Source organism: Euprymna scolopes, chromosome 5 (assembly GCF_053919585.1).
Source record: "Euprymna scolopes isolate OS-2025 chromosome 5, ASM5391958v1, whole genome shotgun sequence".
NCBI lineage: Eukaryota > Metazoa > Mollusca > Cephalopoda > Sepiida > Sepiolidae > Euprymna > Euprymna scolopes.
The window spans coordinates 33,245,657-33,257,633 of NC_136486.1; positions in this window are offsets into that span (position 1 = coordinate 33,245,657).

Genomic DNA, 11,977 nt, shown 5'->3' on the forward strand with positions numbered 1-11,977 from the left:
TGCAAATGAAATAAGAAACCAGAGGTGAGAATTCCAAAACCTATCGATCCGAAGGAAGAAGCTATTAAAGTAGAAAGCTTTCGGAATCTGAAAACCTCTACAGTGAAGGGGTGAAATTTTGCTGTTAGACTTATGAGTCGGAAGTATATATCAAGGGTACCAGTAGGAGGTCAGTCAACCCACTATGACTTCTTTGTTGTAAAGGATCTCAACAGAAACATAATACTAGGCCGTGATTGGTTTAGGCACAGAAGCACATAAGGTGATAATGTACTTCGATTTAGAAGCAGCCAAAATTTAACATCTGGCTTTGCCCAGATCTTAAATTTGAGTGTGTGCAATACATCCAATGTTTTTTCGGCGTTGCCCATCGCGTATCCAACAAATAGTCACTAATATTTACAATTTTCTTTGCTATTTTTGAAATACAAAATATAATAATTTCCTTTACGTAAGTGTATAACTACAGTTTGTTAGAGATTATTTAATTATGTTGTTGCAAAAATAATGTCGTTGTTTTACGTATATATGTCTGATAAAAAACGACATTATTCTTGCACCAACCTAATATATATTCTTTTTTTTATCAAATAATATTCAAATGTTGAGTGTATTTAAACTATGTAAAACTAAAACTATTGTTTTCCTTTTTTTTGGGGGGGGATGAAATTTTGCACATCAATTATTTAAAATGGTAAGGGACGGAACGAAAGAGATGAGAAGGCACGGGAGGAGTGAAAGTAGTGGGAGGAGGGGAATAGTAACAGTAGCAGTGAAATAGAAGAGGAGTGGGGAATTAAAAAAAATTATTTCTATGTGTTAATTTTTTTTACTTTATTTTTCTAAAGTAATTTTTCAAGTTTTTATTTCATTTTATTTTTCTTACTTGCTCATTTCAAATAGGGTATAGATCTTTATGTGCTGCTCACCACAGTAAACTGTGACACAAAGTCAGAAGGTGGGGATGTTCAAGCCAGCGCCCCTTAAGGAGGGGCACTTTGGGATAGCAACTATTGCCTGAACATCCCCGTTAGCATTCTCTGGTAGAGGTGCCTCAAGCAGCAAGCGATAAACTTACCCAACCCGAAAGTCGGGGGGGAGGGGGCAAGGCCTGGGTTGGTGGATTTCCTACATACTCCTCAGCCGGCTTACCTCACTCCGAGAGGTACTGATTCAATTCCTAACCCCGCACCTGTCGGGTTGAGTGTCAAGAACAGATTCTTCATTGGTAGTTCTACCAAGCAACCGAAGCAGCAAGAAGATCATCCTCCATAAAAGTAGTGTGCAACACATTGTTTTATATGTAAACTAGCGAGGTGTTTGGAGGTGTGTCGAAACTCCGGGGGGGGGGGGGTAAAAAAAATAAGTATGAGGATCGAACCCGAACCGTTGAGGCAAAGTTGTAAATTAGTGTGAAAAAAAAAAGTGCGACGTTAACGATTGTCCCACCGCGATATGCCAACGGAAACACGTTTGAATTTATTTAATTACTTGGATTTGGCAGGTGCCCGTTTTAATGAGTTAATGAGGTCAAGTTTGACTGCGGGATGGTATCATTTACTGCGGGAACGCTTCCCAAGATGTTATAGGAAAAAGACTAACCCACATGCGGCGAGCGACAAATGTTGAATATTTATCTTCCCGAAGTCGAGCAAATTAAATAGAGAGGCGAGCTTCGTTGTTAACTGTGAGATATTACGATTTATATATGATATAAAAAGTTTTAAAAAGTTGTGAACCGACCGGCCGCTTCTCTGAAAAAAGACTTTTGTAGACACACAGAAAAGGCGAACGCACATACAAACATACATACATTTTCGCTTTTATATTTATAGATAATGTTTTATATATAGAAGACGCATAAATTACATTTATTCAACATTCTCACACTCTCTATCTGTGCCTAAATCAAAAGGAAAACTTCATTTACAAAGCTCCTTTCCTAAAACTTCCCGCGTGTAGAACACTGTTCCACTGGCCTGCTTCCAGGCTGACTACAATAAGTGGGACGACAGGTGAATTTATATATATATATATATATATATATATATATATATATATATATATATATATATATGATAAAGAAAATTAAAACTGTAAGTTTAAATTTACAATCAAAATTTATTGTTCGACTGAATACTCAAAAAAAACAATTTACAAAGTACTTATTCCGTGAAGTTCTAAAGAACGCTATTCTTGCTATTTCTGTAGAAATATATTTTCTTATTATATATCAATTCTTATTTAAGAAGCTCAATGTAATTACAGAGCAATATAGAGAATAAATGACAAAAAGTTATATTCCAAAATACATGATGTTGACCATCTTATAATTTATTCCTTTAATTCAGTTGACTTATACAATTCAGATACTGTCAAGAATTGTATAAGTCAACTTAATTAAAGGAATAAATTATAAGATGGTCAACATAATGAAGTTTGGAATATCACTTTTTGTCATTATACTCTCTCTCTCTCTCTCTCTCTCTCTCTCTCTATATATATATATATATATATATATATATATACATATATATATATATATATATATATATATGTATGTATAAAGTGAGTCTGTACTGGTGTTGGTGCACGTTGTTCGAGTTGACCTATGCCTCAAGTGAATAAACAAACGTCCAGATGTTGAGTATTTATGTGTGCGTGTTGCAGCTTAACTTGTTTTGAACTTTTGCAACTTTTTTCATTGTGTTGTCAGTGATGTCCGGTAATTCTATGACACTTGATGAATGCCTGAGAAGGTTTGTTTGTCGCATCTGTTTCTGGAGAGAGTTGTTAGGTCTTGAAGGGTATTGTTGACGCTTGCTGTAAACACATGCAATAGAGAGAGAGAGAGAGAGCGAGAGAGAAATGCCGGCTACCAACTACAAAATAAATCGTGGAATTATTACATTGCAGGGCAAATGTTTAATCTTCTTAAGTCCGAGGGATACTCACACACACACACACACACACACACACACACACACACACACACACACACACACACACACACACACACACACATACACACACACACATATATATATTGTGGGTAAATAAATAAATACTCGCTGTGTTTACAAGAAATATCCTATTTATAGGCTGTTAAATTTTTGAAAAATTATAACTGATGGATTGTTATACTATTATTATATAATTGATGGACTGTTACACCAATACCGGAAGCTGAAACAATTACGCAAGATTTCACCAATAAAAGAAGAACTTTCCAAAAATGAGTAAATAATTGTGTATCTATTCCTTTTAATGTGGCATCTTTAAGAAAACATATTTTTAACTTTATGCTATGTATTCATACGCAATTGCTATCCAAAGTAGTTAAATTACATATATACATATAAACAATCTATACAGGCTATCCAAAAAGTCACCGAACGATTTTGAACTAAAATATTCTTTATTTTTGATTACATCTTTCTAACATTTTAATAAAATCTGACTAAGACATTGGGCAATCCCGAAAAAAAAATAATGCAAAATTCAAGTAATTTTTATTTATGAAAAATAATGTCTTTTAAATGTTGCCTATTTTCAGCTTCGCATATTATCTCTCACTATGGCAATGTCAAACGGCCATCACGTTCCCCGACTTTTTCTTGTGGGGATATCTTAAAGAAGGTGTCGGAATTATTTCACCAACAAGAAGAGGCGGGGGTAAGAAAAGGCAGTAAGGGCTTGCAACGAAATTGTGATGTTGCTTACAAGCAGTCTTTTCTTGTAAAGGTAACAATTAACAGGTAACGTTTGCCGAACAACAGTAACGAGGTAATCAGTCTAAGAGACGCCAACCGACTAGCAAGCTAGATAACTAGCTTCTTAACTAATCACTAACCCGTAGTAAGACAACTCCTTTTATACATACTAACTCTCAGTGGCGAGAATTCCAACGTGATTTCCAACGAGATTAGAATGTCTATTTAACTTAGTAGGAAATAGACACCCAGTTTTTCAGTAACGGCAAAACAGCAGTTCAGTGTCAAATCAATTTCAATTCTTACAAAAGAGTATGTGTTGACAAGCCCCAAACATGCATGAAGTAAAGGAAAATATCGGGAACGAAAAAGAGGGAGTAAAATCGCAATCCAGAGATTCTGCAATTTGTCATGAATAATGTTTTGGAAAGAGCACAAATATGCGAAGCAGAAAAATGGACAACATTTAAAAGACATTATTTTTCATAAATAAAGATTGTTTAAATTTTGCATTTATTTTTTAAAATTTCACAATGTCCTAGTCAGATTGTGTAAAAATTACATGAAGATATCCTTAAAAATACATAATCTATTTAAGTTATAAACCCTTCAGTGACCTTTTGGACATCCTGTGTATATATATATATATATATATATATATATATATATATATATATATATATATATATATATATATATTTGCAGCAAGTCGTTATCAAGGCGCTTTGTTTAAATACGACAGAGTTTTCTTTCTTCTTTATTTTTCTGTTGATTTTATCGATCTGCCAAGCATTTTTTCTCGTTTCAGTTAGTAGGTTGTGTATTAGATTGCCGAGTGATTTTTTTGTCAGCCATTTTCTTCGAGCGCTTTCGATCCTTAATCGTTGTCAGGAGCAATTTTGTTGTCGCTAAAGAGGCTTTTTATTCTGTTGCATTCTTTTATGTAATTAATTTTACTTTGGATTTTATGTATTCATTGAATTTAATTTAGTTATTTTTTTATTTAAGTCGTGTATATATATATATATATATATATATATATATATAGTCTTTGAAGTTTTTAACATTTGAAACCACACAAAAAATTATTTTTTATCATTCATCAAAAAAAACATCTAGTCAGTAAGTCATTTAATCACCTGCAATCACTGCATCAACTCTCAAATTTACTATAATACCAATTTTTATATTTTTTAAGGGATCATCAGTTGTTTACCATGAAACACTGTTTCGGGGATTTAAAAACAAAACAGTGTATTACATCATGGCTCCCCAGCAGTGTTGATCAAACACCACCACCCTTAATTTTAGGAAGAAGACAAGTTACAAAAAAATTTTTTCCCCAATTTCCTATTCTTAATTGTAATTACTAACCTTTTCATAGTATAAAAATGAATTTCTTACCTGTGCGATTCATCAATTTCCACATTTAAAATGGATACATTTTTTAATTTTTTAATTTATCATTCTTGTATTTATAAGATTTCGATTAATCCATTTAACTACTTATCACCCCCACTATAGTTAGTAGTTTGTATATTTACATTCTTATTTATTTAAAATTAGATATATAAAGGTTAAAAATATTTTATTTTTACATATATACATTTTTTTTTTTTTTTTTTTTTTTTTTATTAACTATATAAATTTATTATATGTAATTATAAATACATTTATACATTGCTAATATAGTTTTGGATTTCCTTTATCAATATAATCTGGTTTATCTTAAACGATTCAAAAAATATATATATATATATATATAGGGTGCGTCTGGCATTTGAGGACATATATTTCCTTTTTAAAAATAATCAAAAAGACAAACAAAAACATCGGTATTACAAAAAATCACTTTATTCTACATAAACTAAAATATTATTTTTTAACTTTATTAAAAAAATCGCCCTCAGCATCAATTACAGCTTCTATTCGAAACCTAAACCGTTGACAGACACGTTTAAGATGATCCTCGTCGATATCCTGCATTACTCTGACTATGGATGCTTTCAGAGAATATTTAGTGTTTTGAGGATGTTTATTAACATCTCTCTCAACAACGCTCCACACATAATAATCCAACAGAATTTAGGTCTGGAGAGCTTGGAGGCCACAAATTGGGGGTAGTGTGATCATGGAAATTCTCTGCTAACCATTCTTATGTCTTCTGAGCCTTATGTGCCGGTGCAGAGTCTTGTTGAAAGGTGTAGGGCCTTCCATTTCTTACTCTATCAATCCAAGGCTTCACAACATTACTCAGGACTTCAATATAAGCAGCAGAATTGATTTTTAGTTCTTATGAAAAGAAATGTGGTGGCATCTCATGTCCCTCGTCGCTAACCAGCCCCCAAACCATAACAGTTGCTGGAAATTTTGTGTGCATGACTTTTGGAACTTCAGAAGGGTCAGCACATAGCCATCTGTCATTTCTTCAGTTTACTTTTTGGTCTTGATCAATCTTTTTTCGTCTGAAAAAAACTCCAAAGAATATGTTGCTCAACAGGATGTTTCAGTTTGCTTAAAAGTCTCTGGGATCTTACGAACCGATTTTCTTTGGTAATCTCGGAGATAAGCTTGCCTCTCTTGATCAGATACGACTTGTATCGAAGATTTTCATGACAAGTCCTACGAATTGTGGCTTCTGAGACATTAAAATCTTTTGCAATTGACCTCATTGACTTTTGAGGGCTCTCATCAATGATGTTCTGAACTCTTTGAACAAATTCAGGTGTTCTTATGCTGTCAGAGCGTTATTGATGCTTTTTGCGTTTAGAACCTGGAGAAATTGGGCTATTTTGGTCCTCTAATTCTTTGCGAATTTTAAAGACAAACGATCGGGCAACTTTTAGAAATTGTGCAATTTGCAAATCACTGTCTTCTTCGGTTATTGCAACTATTACGGCTTGTCTTTTAATTTCCTGAGTTTTATTAATATCTGCCATAATTCATTTTCTGAAAGAAACTAAGTAAACGATTAAATAATAGATAAAAGAGATGCGATAAGTGATCTTCTCAATTACCAGACGCACCCTGTAACCCAAACTCGGAAAACTAAAGTAGTGCCGACGCTATAAAAAGGCAATTATCTTAGTCGAAGATGGATAGCAGCCAAAACTCTTCAAGAGAACCTCATCTGCGATCATTCTGACCTCTGTGTTAACACCTTGCAACCGGATGTCGTACTTGTGTCTGATTCTACCAAGCAAACTGTTCTATCAGAAGTCAGAACGCCCCATGAAGGAATAAATAGAAAAGATTTTAGAAAGAAGCTTGCCAAGCTATCATTAGCTGAGAGTGTTTTATGGACATAGCCTTTAGCAATTTGTCCATTGAAGAAGGAAAAACATATTGGCAGTTCAATCGCATTGGGAGAAAGAGAGAAGGAGAGAAAGGGTATAAAATGGCCGCGTATAGAAAATGAAATACTATACGGTCTGAAATTTGACTTATCCCAGCCGGTTTATCCGGAGGAGTGAGTATGATAATATATTAAAAAAACAAAAACAAACAAAAACAAATGATGATGATCATCCATTAGCATTTATCCTAGGCGAGTTTAACCGTCTTCCCACGAAGCCGGAAATGTCTAGGGGATATCAAATTCGCCAACGGCCCTAGTCGCTTGTATATCCATGTCAAGGGTATATGACAATATTAGGCTTTTGCTTTCTTGTAGAAAGATGTCGACGTCTTCCTACATACAGTGCCTAGTATTCCTAAATGGTCGCCTACCTTGTATTGACCAGATTGAACGTTGCTTAACTTCGATGATCGAATGTGAAAATCAGTTGCAATGTGTTCGAATGCAAAGCAGAAAAGGAACAACAGACAATAAACATAATTGTTTTTCTTTGCATTTATATTCACTCCAAGCAAAGAATAGTACGCCATTTAAATTTCTGCATGTTGAAGCAGTCACAGAAACAGGAAGCAGAGAGCGAATTCCAAAGGAAGCAGTTTGAAAATAAAAGCTTTTACAGTAAAAAGCTTTCCAGCATTTGGGTGCCTCTACAATAAAGGAGTGAGGTTTTGCTGATAGTCGGGTTGGTTAGAGAGTATTTACATCGAGGAGACACAAGTGTAGCAAGTTCGTCAAAGTACATTTCATTGAAATACTTAAAAAAACAAACAAAAAAAAAACAATGATACGACATTATAACGATGGGACCAGGGTGGAGCTTGGTAGACAGTGTGGGATCTATTAGATTCGGCCGTTGGTTTCTCACAATACTAACCTGCCAGAGATTACCTTTCTTTTATTTTGTTTGTTGCGGGTGTATAAAAGCAAAAAGCTACGACTAGATCTTGAATACTTTTGCAAGTATTGTTACGTGAGTGGAAGTGGGTGTCTATTTATATTGCGTGTCAATGTTCACTTTTACGGCACATCAGCCCTTTTGAAGGGTTTATAAAAACGAGGAAGAACGTACCTTTGGTATCTCTTGGCCGTGTCCTCGAGTGGTTTGTGTCCCGAGGTCGGCTCACTTGAAGCAAAAGCTCTCTCATACGTAGCAACAGACGCAAGTCTTATTTCTCTAGCTGGACAATTGGATCTTTATTCTGTTTCGCGATCGAAATCGCATCACTGTTTCTCTGCTCTTCCTTTGAAGGCTATGATCCATCTACTAGCAGACAATTGGGGTGGGGAGTGTAATTGAAAAAAAAAAATGCTGATCAAGGCGCAGATTAAAGAGAGACATTCATTTCTATTTATTGATGACAGGTTCGTTTGTTTTTTGTTTTGTTTTATTTTTACAGTTCTTCTTCTTTACGCTTTCCTTCTTCTTCTTCTTCTTCTTCTTCTTCTTCTTCTTCTTCTCTCTGTAATGAATGACTGCGTTAAAAGTGAATCAAATCAATTAGAAATCGTCCATCAAACGTATTATCGATCAGAGAAACCATTTTATCCCTAGGCAATAGGAGAAATACTTTCAAGAAACTGTAAAAAAATACTTTCCGAACTTTTCGACAACTTTTCTATTTATTTATTTTTGTGATGAACTGTTTGAGTAATTACTAAGTTGTGCGAAGTTTGCAAAGCTGCTATATATATATATATATACACTTGTGCCCGATATTATTCATACCCCTCGGATCTTTGAGATTTCTATAAGAATATTGCTCAAACCAGAAGGTAGACAATATTAAAGGGATTTCAAACAATAAATCAAGCATAAGCATTTAATTTAAACTCAACAAATAAATAAATTATGCAAGTTTGAAACATTATACAAAGAAAAACAATAATGGCACTAGTTCAAAATTATTCATACCTCTCTTACTAATAGTCAATAGCATGCCCTTTATTCTTAATAACTGTCTGTAACCGTTTTGGATATTTATCAACAAGGTTTTATAAGCATCAACACTGATTTCTGACCATTCTTCAATGCAGTAGTTCTCCAAATCCCTCAAATTTCTAGGTTTCCGCTTTTTAACCTCAGTTTTCAATATGTGCCAGAGGTTTTCGATAGGGTGCAGGTCGGGACTCTGGCTAGGCCATTCCAAAACATTAATTTGATTATCCTCAAACCATTTCTTGACTATTTTGGCAGTATGTTTTGGATCATTATCCTGTTGAAGGACCCAGTTTGGTCCTAAATGGAGCTTCTCCGCATCCTGTCTAATGTTTTTCTGGAGTATCTCCAAATATTGCTCCTTCTACATGGTTCCATCTATCTTGATCAAACTACCTGGACCACTAGCCGAAAAGGAGCCCCAAAACGTTAGGCTACCACCACCATGTTTCACCGTGGGTATGGTGTTCTTTGGGTTGTAAGCTTCTCCTTTCTTCCTCCAAACGTAAGAAGCATCCACATGGCCAAACAATTCAATTTTTGTTTCGTCAGTCCACAAAATACTTGAGAAAACGGACTCTGGAGAATTCACATGGGTCCTAGCAAACTTTAGACGTGCTACAAGGTGTTTTCCGGTGTGCAATGGAGTCCTTCGTGGTCTTCTTCCTTTCAGACCATTTTCATGCAGAGTCCTTTGCAATGTTTGCCTTGATATTTTTATGCCAGAAGACTCCAGATTTTCTAAAATGTCCTTAGTAGTGGTGGTTGGATTTGCATTAACACTTCTTACAATATTCCTGGTTGCTCTAGCAGACAGTTTCCCTTTCCTTCCTCTACCAATCAAGTTGTTTGTTGTGTGGTGGCTCTGGAATTTTTTGATTATGCTCTGTACTGTTGCTGTAGGGACCTCGAATTTCTTGGAAATTGACTTGTAACCTAAACCATCCTTATGTGAATTCACAATTTTAGTCCTAAGATCATTACTGAGCTCTTTTTTCTTCCCCGTTCTAATAATTTTTATTCTTTCATTGGTTTTCAGTTGATATCATTTTAATTTCTGAAAAATGCAAAAAACGAAATGAAATTAATCAAAGGTTGTATAAAAGCATTCAAAATAAGAATCAAACAAGAAACAAACAGTCAGAAACTCGATTAATACTGAAAAAATAAGGGGGTATGATTATTTTTGAACATTGCAGATTTTATAAATAGCTGTATATTTCTTTTATTACAAGTATCCCGAGATTCTAAAATGACGAAAATGATCAGAAGAGGTTTATTAAGAATATGAATCAATATGGACGTAAACAATAAATTCTTACAAAGTTACACCTAATAAACTCAATTTTCAAGGGGGGGTATGAATAATATCGAGCACAAGTGTATATATATATATATATATATGAATGTGTGTGTGTGTTTCTGGTCACGAATAGGCTCTTATATGGTTCACTATTTAAAAAAAAAACTGATTTCATATAATGATAGAAGATGTATCGAGACACAGAAATAGGTATGTTTGATCTGGCAGAACGGTGGTTCATTAAAATTGTGGGGTCTGCGTTCGCGCCTGGTCCACAAAGTATGGAAATAAAAAATTAAAAAAAAAACGTTTACAAGTGTTTTTGATATAGATGTACATAAGAATACTTTGATAAGTATGTTTTAACTTAAATAGGGATAGTATAATAAAATTGTGGGGTCTGCGTTCGCGCCTGACCTCCATAGAATAGAAATAGGCACAAACTTTAATAAAGACTTTTCGTATCTATCTGCGTAAGTATACTTTGATAATTATGTTTATAAATTATGGAGGGTTCGTTCGCACCTGACCTCCATAAAATGGAAATATGTCACAAAGTTTAACAAGGTTTTTTTAATATAGATCCACAGAATATTGTGATAAGTGATTCAGTGTGAACAGGTATGGTATAATAAATTATGGGGTTTATCTATTTTATTTTTACTTTCATCATATTTTGCTTTGGTTTTGATACCCCCAAATTTACAACCCTTCCTTTTCATAACCTATCATACTTTCATAAATCATAGTCCATTTTCTGTAGGCTGTTTTTGAACCCAGTCAACACATTCCTCAAGAAAAATTGCATTTTGTTCGTTTATTTACTTTTATTATTTTTTGCAATTTTTTTTAATCAATAAAAGTTATTTTTCCCCTCAAAAAAGATTAATTTTTTACCATAAATTGTTAAGTGAATTTTTTTTTTCAGGAAAACTTGCACTCTTTTAAAAAAGAAATTTGGCAGTAAACGTTTCTATTTGAAAACGGAATTTTTATTATAAAAAGAACCGATGAATGCTTTTGTAAATAGTTATGTGAATGTAGAAAAAAGTTTGATTCTTTTTTTCATGAGAATGTACAAATTATTTTTTTAACAGATGTCCAGAAAATAAACAGAAAAATACTTCCATCAATCATTATGCAGAAAAATAAATACAAAGTTGATTTAGTGTTTCAACATTATGCTTATAAATTACGATAAAACTTGCTGAGTATGCGCTGTTTTACGGTTGTTGTAAAAATGAAACGGAAACTTTAATTTCGCTCCGTTTTAATCTTTCTTAATTTTTTAATTGTGTCCCCCAAACAAATATAATCAAAACAGTAACATTCAACAATTGTACTTTATGTATATAAAACACAAAATATTAAAAAAAAAATAAAAAAAAGTTAATAACAAAAGGGAAATAATTCCATTTTTAAACGAAAAAGTCAGTTTGATATATCTTTTTGTTATTTTTTTTTACATAAGTCCAGCTTACCATTCACATTGGAAATGTCGACATTTCATTTATAGGTTGTCGGGTACGTTTACAACGAATAAACACTCCAATCTAGTAGATGTATCAGGATTTTTGTAATAATTTTTGACACCCCTAAAAGTGGGTTGTTTATTTTCTTTATGGATTATACTTCCAAAATAAACTATTAAACTTGTTTTAAAAGTA